Here is a 10,042-nt window from a genome sequence, read left to right as displayed (position 1 = left end):
ACCGTAGCTGTGGCGTCTTAATGAGGTTAATAGGCGGTGGTTCAACTGTAGTAGGACAGCACTGAAGGCCCAGGTATAAAACACACGGCCCGCCACTGCTAACAACACATGCAAAATAAATAATTGACACTTACATTCAGTCAGCCCTGCTGCTTTTACAATCCAGCTGTGATTTACCTGATCTGTGAGATAAACGCAATCAACGTTCAGATAAACACAATCAACGTTCAACCTGTAGAACCTGTCAATAAGCACTTCTATCATGTGAAGCTGACATTTTGGAAATACTCTTTTACTCTTTTTTTGGCCTTAAAAACAGTGTGATGATCCTATAATGCATTTCAATCAGGAGAGACAAGTCAGATGAAGGAAAGATAATTGTTTATTTTTAACAGATGATGATGAAGTCTTCAGAGTCTTTGGTGCTTGGACTCTAATTAGTAATGGGGGGGCGTCTGTGACCCCCCCCTCCCCCGTGGAGTCCAGACACTGGTGGTGGTGGTGGCTGATGAGGCTGATAGAATGATGAGTTGATGAGGCTGATGAATCTGATGAAGACTGGGTGGAGATGGGGAGGTGGAGGGGTGCGTAACAGCAGCATGAACGTACTGAAGGCAGAGAGACAATCATATTTAAAAGAGACAGCAGCAACATGATAGGCTAACGATGTCATTGTTTCGTTGTGCTATTGGATAGAAGAGACCAGCTGATCTAAACAGCTGATATCATGATTGACAGAGCAATGAAATAATGAGTGAGCATGCATGAGCAGTGATTGGCAGCTGTAGGAGAAATAAACTACGGGCTTAGGCATGCAAGAGTATAGTCTTCCTGTCTGAACTTACGCTAAAGCTTCATTTCCAGCATTACAATCAAAACACATTCCATCAGGTATTACACATTATATTGATGGGCGCTCTCTCCCTCCAGTGAACCGCCTGGCATTTACCATGATAAATACCTCTTAGCACAGGCCCACCAAGACCTGAGCTAAAGATCTCAGTGCCCCACATGCATCAGCATCCCATGAGCAACCTGCAGCTACAGTGGAGTTCAGTTCAGTATCCATTTGTGAGAGGGAAATTGCATTCATCAAATATCTCTAATTTACCAACCTGGGAATTTGATTACTAAAAGCTCTTAGTGTCATTCCCTGAATCTGTGAATGGGATTTAATTTGGTTATTAGACTGGCTGTAGAATATTTCAAATGGTTGATAGACCTGAATCACATTTGGAATGATCACTCAACCTTCAGTGAAAAAGTACTGATGGGTAATGTTAAGGTGCTTTGTATTAGCTCTAAAACATTGAAATGAAAATAAATACCCAAGTAAATAGAAGTACCTGAAAAGTAGTACATTTCTCAGGTAGAAGTCCTTAATTCCATTCCAGCTTGAATCAGTTGTTGTGAAGGCCTGCGTCTGTGTGTTTGAATGAGCATCTTCTTTGAAGTATGACCCAGCTGCCCCATTCATGTCTTCAGTGCACACCAGGTGCCTTGGATGACAAAAAAAAAGGAAAAAAAAACCCCCCCAACGCTTTGTCAAAGTGCACTGCTGCTCACAAAGGCTTTACATTGACGCACAAATCTCCCAGCAACCATGTCTGCTACGATAGCTGAGGCCAAGTAGAGAATTCTGTGACCAAGTAATGGATTAAAGTAGAAATCAAGAGATATATGACATATGTTGTGAGATGGTAGGCGAGGCCTATTTCAGCCCTCCTCTCAGACGTCTCTATTCTAAACTGCATGGGGAGGAAACGTATCCACAGCACAGCGAACTAATACCCTTTCTCCAACAAATGTGAGAAACCAGAGGTCAATGTTGACTTTGTATATGTTTTATAACACACTAAACTAACATACTTAACTTACATACTAAATGTACATACTTAATTTCACATACGTACCATAAGTAACTCATAAAACGTACGTACTTAACTTGTAACGTAGGTTAAATCACGTAAACAAACTTATTTTACCCCAAACTATGATCTTTTCCTAAACCCAACCAAGTAGTTTTGTAAAAATTCACAACGTTAACCACGTGTTGAAGTCTATCCGACTATCCTACACTAAAAGAGTACCCAGTGCTTTAAAAAGTGATGGCAAGGGGTACTGACCAAGCGTCCGTAGGACTGAGAATGTGTTGACCAAGCAGCATATAAGCTAATTACAATTAGCTCAGCCATTAAAGGGATGTGCACATTAATCCATCAATAGTTGCATCCATCCATTATCTTCAACAGCTTATCCTGTTCAGCGTCGTAGGGGGTGCTGGAGCCGATCCCAGCTGACATTGGGTGAAGGCAGGGTTCACCAGACAGGTCACCAGACTATCGCAGGGCCAACACACAGACACAGACAAACATTCACGCTCACATTCACACCTACGGGCAATTTAGAGTCTCCAAATAACCTAAGCTGCATGTCTTTGGACTGTGGGAGGAGACTGGAAAAGCTGGAGAAAAGCCACACCGCTGGGAGAACATGCAAACTCCACACAGAAGGGCCGTCGAGCAAGAGAATTGAACCCGGGCCTCTCCTGCTGTGAGGCAACAGTGCTAGCTACCACACCCTTACCAGCCGTAATCTAGCAATATAATATATATATATATGATCCAGAATCCAGAAATGGGCCATTCTGCATGGTTTACCTGGTACTAGGTATAATTTGATGTTCATACTTTTGTACTTTTTTTTAAATACAGAGCAAAATATCTGAATACTTCTTCCACCTCTGGCCACCAGAGGTTGGGCTGCATCGCCTGAAAACTGAGATGAAGTAATGCAGTGACTAATGTGACTTCTCTGTATGTTTTGTTTCTGTTTGTGTGTCTCCTGTAGAGAGGTCTTGGGCACAGCCTCTCTGAGTATGTGCCATGTACTTGCCAAGTATTAGACTTGCATATAATGTCGTGAGGGCTTGGCTGCGCCTGTCATCATCAAATGTCATAAATGAGTCATTCAAGTTGAGTTATTAATCCCTGTGGAGGAATTCATCCTCTGCATTTGACTCATCCTGGCACAGGAGCTGTGGGGAGATTACACCACAACACCCAGAAACCAACATCATTTCTGACACCAGTACCTTTGTCAAAGGCCCTGGCAGAAGTGTTCCTACAACCTATTATGCATGTCTTTAGCAGCGTTCCTGTTCATTTTAGTTGCGGGACTTCTTTTCAAGGAACCAGCTCGCGCGATCTTGCTCTCTTTTTCTTTCTGTCTTTTTTAAAATGGAGTCAGGAAACTAAGAACAAAGCCTAAATTTACTTTTAATGTTTTCAAAGAAGATAAATGCTCTACCCTCGTCATAGCACGGCCCTAAAGCAATACTTTTATTTCCTTGTATCATGAATGAAGCGGTACACAATTTGAAGCAGCTGTTTTGTGTTTGACCAATCAGCGACAGTCATCCTGCAAACCCCACCCTGCATGATCCTGTACTTTTAAAATCTACTACCCCCCGACCAGGGCCTTTTTAGGCAGTAAAAGATCCCTGAGACTTAATTTAGACAATGGTCCATGCGGCCGAAATGCAGTGAATATGTAACGAGCTGAGATGAGATCGTGTTGGAAAGCCACAAACATGAGGAGGTCATGCAACTCCCTACAGAAAGCTGTGCCCTCTTTGAAACCGCTCACAGATGTTTAAAACATTTCAGAAGGCCTCCCCTCACTTCCTTTTCTGACATACTGTCTGCAATGCTGAAAATATGGAAGTCCCACAAGTACAAATAAGGTGTCTGGCATGGCTGTTTTTCAGTAATGATGTCATGGTCCCACCCTGTATTTTGGCAGAATCTGGGCTAGATTAGGAGTGTCTCATTCACGTTGCTCAGTATGTGCCTTCCCCACCTTGTCTCTGCTGCGTGACCGACTGACGGAGCACCCCATCCACACCACCTGACACGTAAGACTGAAAGTGGCTGTAAAAATGTCCAACACTGAATTGATAGAGAGTCTGTGTGCTTTTTATTTGCGTGCGTCGCCGGCATGCGTCGCTGAAAGAGCACCTTGGAGCGGCTGCCTCGGGGGCCATTGTCCCCTCCAGATGTTTCCCTGAGCCACCCAAAGTGCTGCAGCCAGTGAGGAGAGAGAGGCAAAGACCACTATAGGCCATAAAGCCAGGCTTTAAATTTGCTGCCTCTATTTGCACCTGAATGGGGCAGGCGGTTATGGGCTCTAGATAGGGGAGGGAATGGAAGAGGGGGTTCCCAACTGTTGAGGCCTACCACACACACACACACACACACACACACACACACACACACACACACACACACACACACACACACACACACACACACACACACACACACACACACACACACACACAATGCCGCAGAGGCAGTGAGTGAAGAAAACTGTGAGCAATCTCCCCCCAACTCATCGACAAAGCCGTGAAAGAGAATGGGTGCTTTTTTTTTTTGGGAAAGAAAAACAATTGTCAAAGTACAATTGTTTGACGCGATGAGCCGAGGATGAGGATTGATGGAAGGGGAACCATTATCTTGATGTAATGACAGATTTGATCAGCTGCTCACTGAAGTACATAAGTGTGCTAAAAAGTGCACTTAATGTAATCGTTGATGAAATGGGATTTGAAGCAGAGGAGCTGAAACAAAAACTAAATCGGATGAGCTCTTTGAATCAGTTAACTGATGGTGTCTTAGAAGACCGATGATACTTTTCAGTCAGGATACAGGATCAGGGCTGGGTAGACTGGGGTTGTTTGTTTGTTTTTGAGGCGAGAGACCTCAGGAAGAAAAACTGTATTTTACTATTTTGATTCCACAACATGTCTTCTTTCAGACTGGTGGAAAGAAAACATTCCGAATACACATTTAGGTGATATCTATTCATTATTTTTTTCCCTCTTCCCCTGTAATGTAATGAATTTTACAATACATTACAGGAGAATATGCTCAGACTCGACTCTGAGTCATGTCCACTTCAGAAGCACTTGCATACATTAAACATCTAGTTTCATTCCTAGGTTTGCATGCGGTCAGATCAGTCTCAATATTAATGAAGGCACACAGAAGGATTCACAAAAGTGATTTAAAAATAAATGACTCTCTCCACTAGAATATTTTTCAATGCACACAAAAATAGTTACCATCATATACATTAAACAGACTCCACATTTAAGGAATATGATATAAAAACATGTCTGATTCACACACAAATATTTCTTGTTTTAAGTAAATGTAAAAGAAATCCACAAATATATGTATTTGAAGTTATTTGAAATGTTCATCAAAAACATAGTTGGATGTTGATTAATTTCTATCCAAACTGTTGAACCTGCTTTGAACAAACTGCTTGTCATATCTCAGTGGCGGGCCGTGTGTTTTATACCTGGACCTTCAGTGCTGTTCTACTACAGTTGAACCAACCAAAACCCCAAACAGAACCAAATGTCCGAACCCTAATCCCTACAAGTTATGATTTGTTTTGTGTAAAAATGAAGCTCAACACCTACAAATACACAGACTTCAGAGTGCAGATACATGAATGATGGGATAATTTCGTCATTAATGGACAATGCATATAGTCAAAATCAACATAATTAACACAATGACAAGAACAAACTCACAAGAACCAGTCACATATATTTATGACAACAAAGCATGACAAATCAATCCAGCAACACTACGGCGCTAAAACACGTATTCATCCGCACACTGAAGAGCACAAGCCATTCATATATTATTCACATCAGAGGGAACAATATTAACCATATCATAAAAATGACACTATAGAAAAAATAACACAGTAGTAACACTACTGCAGATGTAAAAAAACAAAAGCAGTTTACTTACCACAGATGCTGTTCACTTAAAGACAAAGTCCATCCTCCTTTCTTTGATTACAAAGAGTTTAATGATGCGGTTGTACATCATTAAACATTCAGTTCCAGCCAGAGGTCCTCTTGTGAACGTGTTCGTTGAGTTGTAGATCCACTCAGGTCTCAGCAAAAGTTTTCAAAAGCACCGTAGCTTGTAAGTGTCCTGTCCTATGGTGTCGCGTTGCTGCCTTGCTTAGAATCACCTCAGGTTAGCATAGCGTAGTTCCAAACACCAAGACGCTCAGTCGCAAATAAAACGCATTCCCAGCCATAAAATGTGCAACGATTCTCTGAAGCTGTCAGCCAGAAATACCGTTCGTAGTTGCTGGACTGAAAGTGGCGCACAAATCTTTTTCCTGGCTGGGTCAGGGCTGAAGTCCAGCTTTTCTGGAAATGTCCTTCTTGAGAAATCCATTTCTCCTCCATTTCATTACATTACATTACAGTCATTTAGCAGACGCTTTTATCCAAAGCGACTTACAATAAGTGCATTCAACATTGGTAATCAAAAGAACTACTAGTCACCAGAAGTCATAAGTACATTTCTGTCACAACTTCAGCCAGGCTTTAGTTTTTCATTTGTCTGCCTCCTGTTTTGCCACACTAACTCTCATATCATTTCAGAATCTGCCACTCCCTCCTGTTCTGCACTAATTGCTGATTTCATTTCACCTGGCCTGCCCCACCTCCATACTCACCTGCTCCTCATCAGCAATCAGCCCCTCAGTGTATATGTACCGGTCCATTTCCCTCAGTTCTTTGCCAGATTGTCTAGTGTGTTTCCCTAGCTATCCAGCAACCTATCATTCTGATTCTGATCCTGATCGTTTGTGTATTGACCTGCCTTTTTGGACTTTGGACCTTCCCTTTTGCTTGCTCCCACTGGATTTGTTTGCTACGCGGGTTACTACCTGGTTTGACCTCTGCTGGTTATTAAACCCTGTTTCTACACCTGAACTGTTTTCTGTGTCGTGCTATTGGGTTCTTGTCTGTCGTTTTGTGAAACCTGACAATTTCCTTTTCCAAACAAGCATCTAAGAGCATGAAGCAGAGCATAACTCAGAGAACCTTCAGCCATTGAGTGTTAAAAAAACAAAGCTAGGTTTAAAAAAAAAAAAAAAAAAAAAAAGAATCTATACCAAGCAAAAAATGTCATGTCAATGTCATAACTTCTTACATATCTTTCAACTTGAACTCTTACTACTACTACTAACTTCTGCTAGCTAGCTTCAGCTTCACAACAGTGACGCTAGCCCACTGACCAATCACGCCGCATGTTAATGCTTTGCTTCAAGTTAATGTTGACGTACTTGTAGGCCACCTAGAATGCTCTGACACGTCAAAGAATACGCCCAACATGTCAAACTAAAGATCTGATTGGTTGAAGACTATGACGCTCAACAATATCGCCCCCATATACTTTAATCTGCAAAGGCTATCCAGCGGGCCTCGGGCCTCTCTTCTTACCTAGAGACATAGAGGTGAAATCTGATTGGATAAAAGCTCTACTTAAAACAAGCTGCACTGGAAGCAGAGGAAGACAGTAGCGGTGCAACGTGATAATAAGCTAATGGGAAAAATATTTAGAATACATGTAGTGTATTTATGAAAAATTATTAAATTATAAAATAGCTATGTGATTCTGTTTAGGCCAGCAGAGAAGGCTTTGCTGGCCCTGACGGCCCACCACTGTCATAACTTCTCCGCATTTGTGTGTGGGCTTTTTGAGACTACCTTGACCTCCCTTGATTCACAAATGCATTTTTTTTTCAACAGGGAACTATCTGTTGCCAATCAGGTGTCTCCTCCTCTTTCAACCAATCACATGGACGTGCCCCCAAGAGGGTATTCTCTTACGTCATGCAAGGGGAAATTATAGATCGTTGAAACCAGGTTGGTACAGTCTGATTTTCTGCTTTCTCTCAGCTAACTGGTTCCTTGTGTGCATGTAGCTGTAACTAATTAACCAGGAACAGTTTTCACAGGAACCAAAAAAAATAGACCCTATGTGTCTTCACTGCAGTCAACTCAAAGCAACTTCTGATAATACAATGTTAAGAAAGTAGTGCATCTCAGACTGGGGAAATGTAAATCTTAAGTCCTTTACACACTTTTTTTCACATCAATATATTGTTTCTAAGTGTTGTTTTTGTTTTGAGTACTTTCGTCAGAATGCAAGCGATGTAATTATTTTTCTCACCGCAAATAAAGGCATCAACCAATGATGTTGTGTAGAGCCTACTTTATAGTGTACAACAACATGGAGGCTCCGTGTTTCAAATCAAGACAGAAAACTTGATCACTCTTTTCAACCTTGACAAAGGCAGCACAGACCAGATCCACTCCCTCCGTTCTTACCTTTCACAATAAAAGCCCTAGACATATGCCATACACTGCGTAAGTGTTTACCAGGGGACCTAAAATTCACTGAGAACATTTTGCTAAAAGTAAACTTAATAAAACAGCTTAGCTTAGCCCAGGAGTTCTCAACCTTTTGTAACTAGAAGCCCAATTCTGATTTCAAGGACCACCTTGACATTTATACTGTATATAAAAATAAGTAGTTGGTGAATCACCCAAAGAACGTTTTAAATTTTGCCAATTTTTGGCCAATTGGCCCACGAGTTGGTGCTCTGAGGCCCACCCGTGGGTGAGAGTAGCTGACCTAGGCTTTACAACCAGGTTGCTCAGACAGACTGTCAGACGCTGCTCTGGGTCAATACGATCCCAGTAGTTGGCCCTCTGCATGCATGACTATTTGATCCTTTTATTGAAAAAGCGTTGCAATTGTTGTTTTTTTCCAATTTAATAGTTTTGAAAAAAAATTGTAGGTGAGTATTGGCATTTATGATGTGTAGAGGCTTTTAGAATTAAACGTCTATAACTAACAGAGATGTAATCTTGCTGGTGCTTATTTTCTAATAATTACTTGAAAGTGAAGTTGCTGTTTTCTTTTAATCACACTCTCTTGCTTTCATTCACTCCCTCTCCCTGCCCCATACTCTCTCCTCCACCTCTTAGTTTTTTTGACTCTCACACACCCACACATACACATGTTTACTTTGCCCAAGTCGTGTACTCTGAGCACCACATTAACTCCATTTTGTTCCTCATCACTGAGCAGTGTTAAAGCTGTGACCTTTCAGCACGCAGACTGACATGTCATTACCGATACCCTGCCAGAGCCTGGGACTCCACACAGCATATCTCCCAGCTACAGTCCATTAGAAAGTCATCTTACGGCCTTCGTGTGAAGACAGAATCACTCCCTTACAGTGTTACACAAAAGAACTGATTCACATACACAAAGACCAAAGTCTTAGCTTGATCTGGCTTTGATTCAGCTGAAGTAAGAACAGAGGAGTGCCATGCAAACAATTCACAATAAACAAGCAAGGCAATATATTGTGGGCTTATGTGTTCAAGATCATCAGACAACTCAAGGAGGTTGTATGGTTTTTTTAATTAATCAAATGAGCATGAACTCACCCAGGCTTCCCTCTCAACTGGACTCTATGGGTAATACTTTCCTCCAATCACGTACTTACATACGCCTACTTCAAATTTGGATAAGGTCCCCAAGAAGACAGGACCTTTCAGACCCGTGTTGGATCTTTGCATCCTAAACCACTGCTCAGCCTGCAAGACATTCCTTGTAATAACTATCAAGCGGTTACTGGAACTGGTTCAGCGGACTGATTGCTTCACCACCATTGATTTAAAGGTATATATACTTTCAGGTTGAGGTAGCTTCAAAACACAGGATATTCTTGCGTATGGTGTCGTTAGGCTAAGCCCTTGCCACTCTGTCCGAACCCAATGGACGGCCCAGGGTGGCAGGGTGTAATGGTGACAAAGTTGGCGGTCATGCAGGTGCTGAGGTTTGTGGTAGCCACCCATTCTTTGGCTCCTGCACATGCGGCATCCGAAGATGCAACACCTGCAGAGGTGAGTTTCCAGCCTTCATTTGGATGCTAGCTAGTACAAGCAACACTTGGTTACCATCCCCTTCACCCTGAAGGGGTAAGGAGGGACTTGCCTGGGTAGAGTGGTAGGTTATGTGTGGCCCCAATGGAGGACCAACACATCAACCAACCCGAGCTACAAGCCGCGGCCTTTGTCCTCCAACACTGGCCCCTGATACGGGGAAGGCACGTGTGGATGAGGACAGACAACGGCCCCTCT

At 42.3% G+C, this 10,042-nt stretch overlaps 1 long non-coding RNA gene across 1 annotated transcript; it reads right to left on the bottom strand.

Moving 5' to 3' along the window:
* Window positions 1-378: 378 nt before the first annotated feature.
* LOC137883648 (uncharacterized) lies at window positions 379-6,964 on the bottom strand. The gene is made up of 3 exons (XR_011104593.1): window positions 6,556-6,964; window positions 1,347-1,499; window positions 379-608 (listed from the first exon to the last, which is right to left on the bottom strand). It is a non-coding gene; the product is annotated as an uncharacterized lncRNA (long non-coding RNA).
* Between the last annotated feature and the right edge of the window lie 3,078 nt (window positions 6,965-10,042).

This window comes from Cebidichthys violaceus, unplaced genomic scaffold, assembly GCF_023349555.1.
Source record: "Cebidichthys violaceus isolate CVI_PGR_0920_01 unplaced genomic scaffold, fCebVio1.0.p SCAF_34, whole genome shotgun sequence".
Classification (NCBI taxonomy): Eukaryota; Metazoa; Chordata; class Actinopteri; order Perciformes; family Stichaeidae; genus Cebidichthys; species Cebidichthys violaceus.
This window is presented reverse-complemented; position numbering and strand designations above follow the sequence as displayed.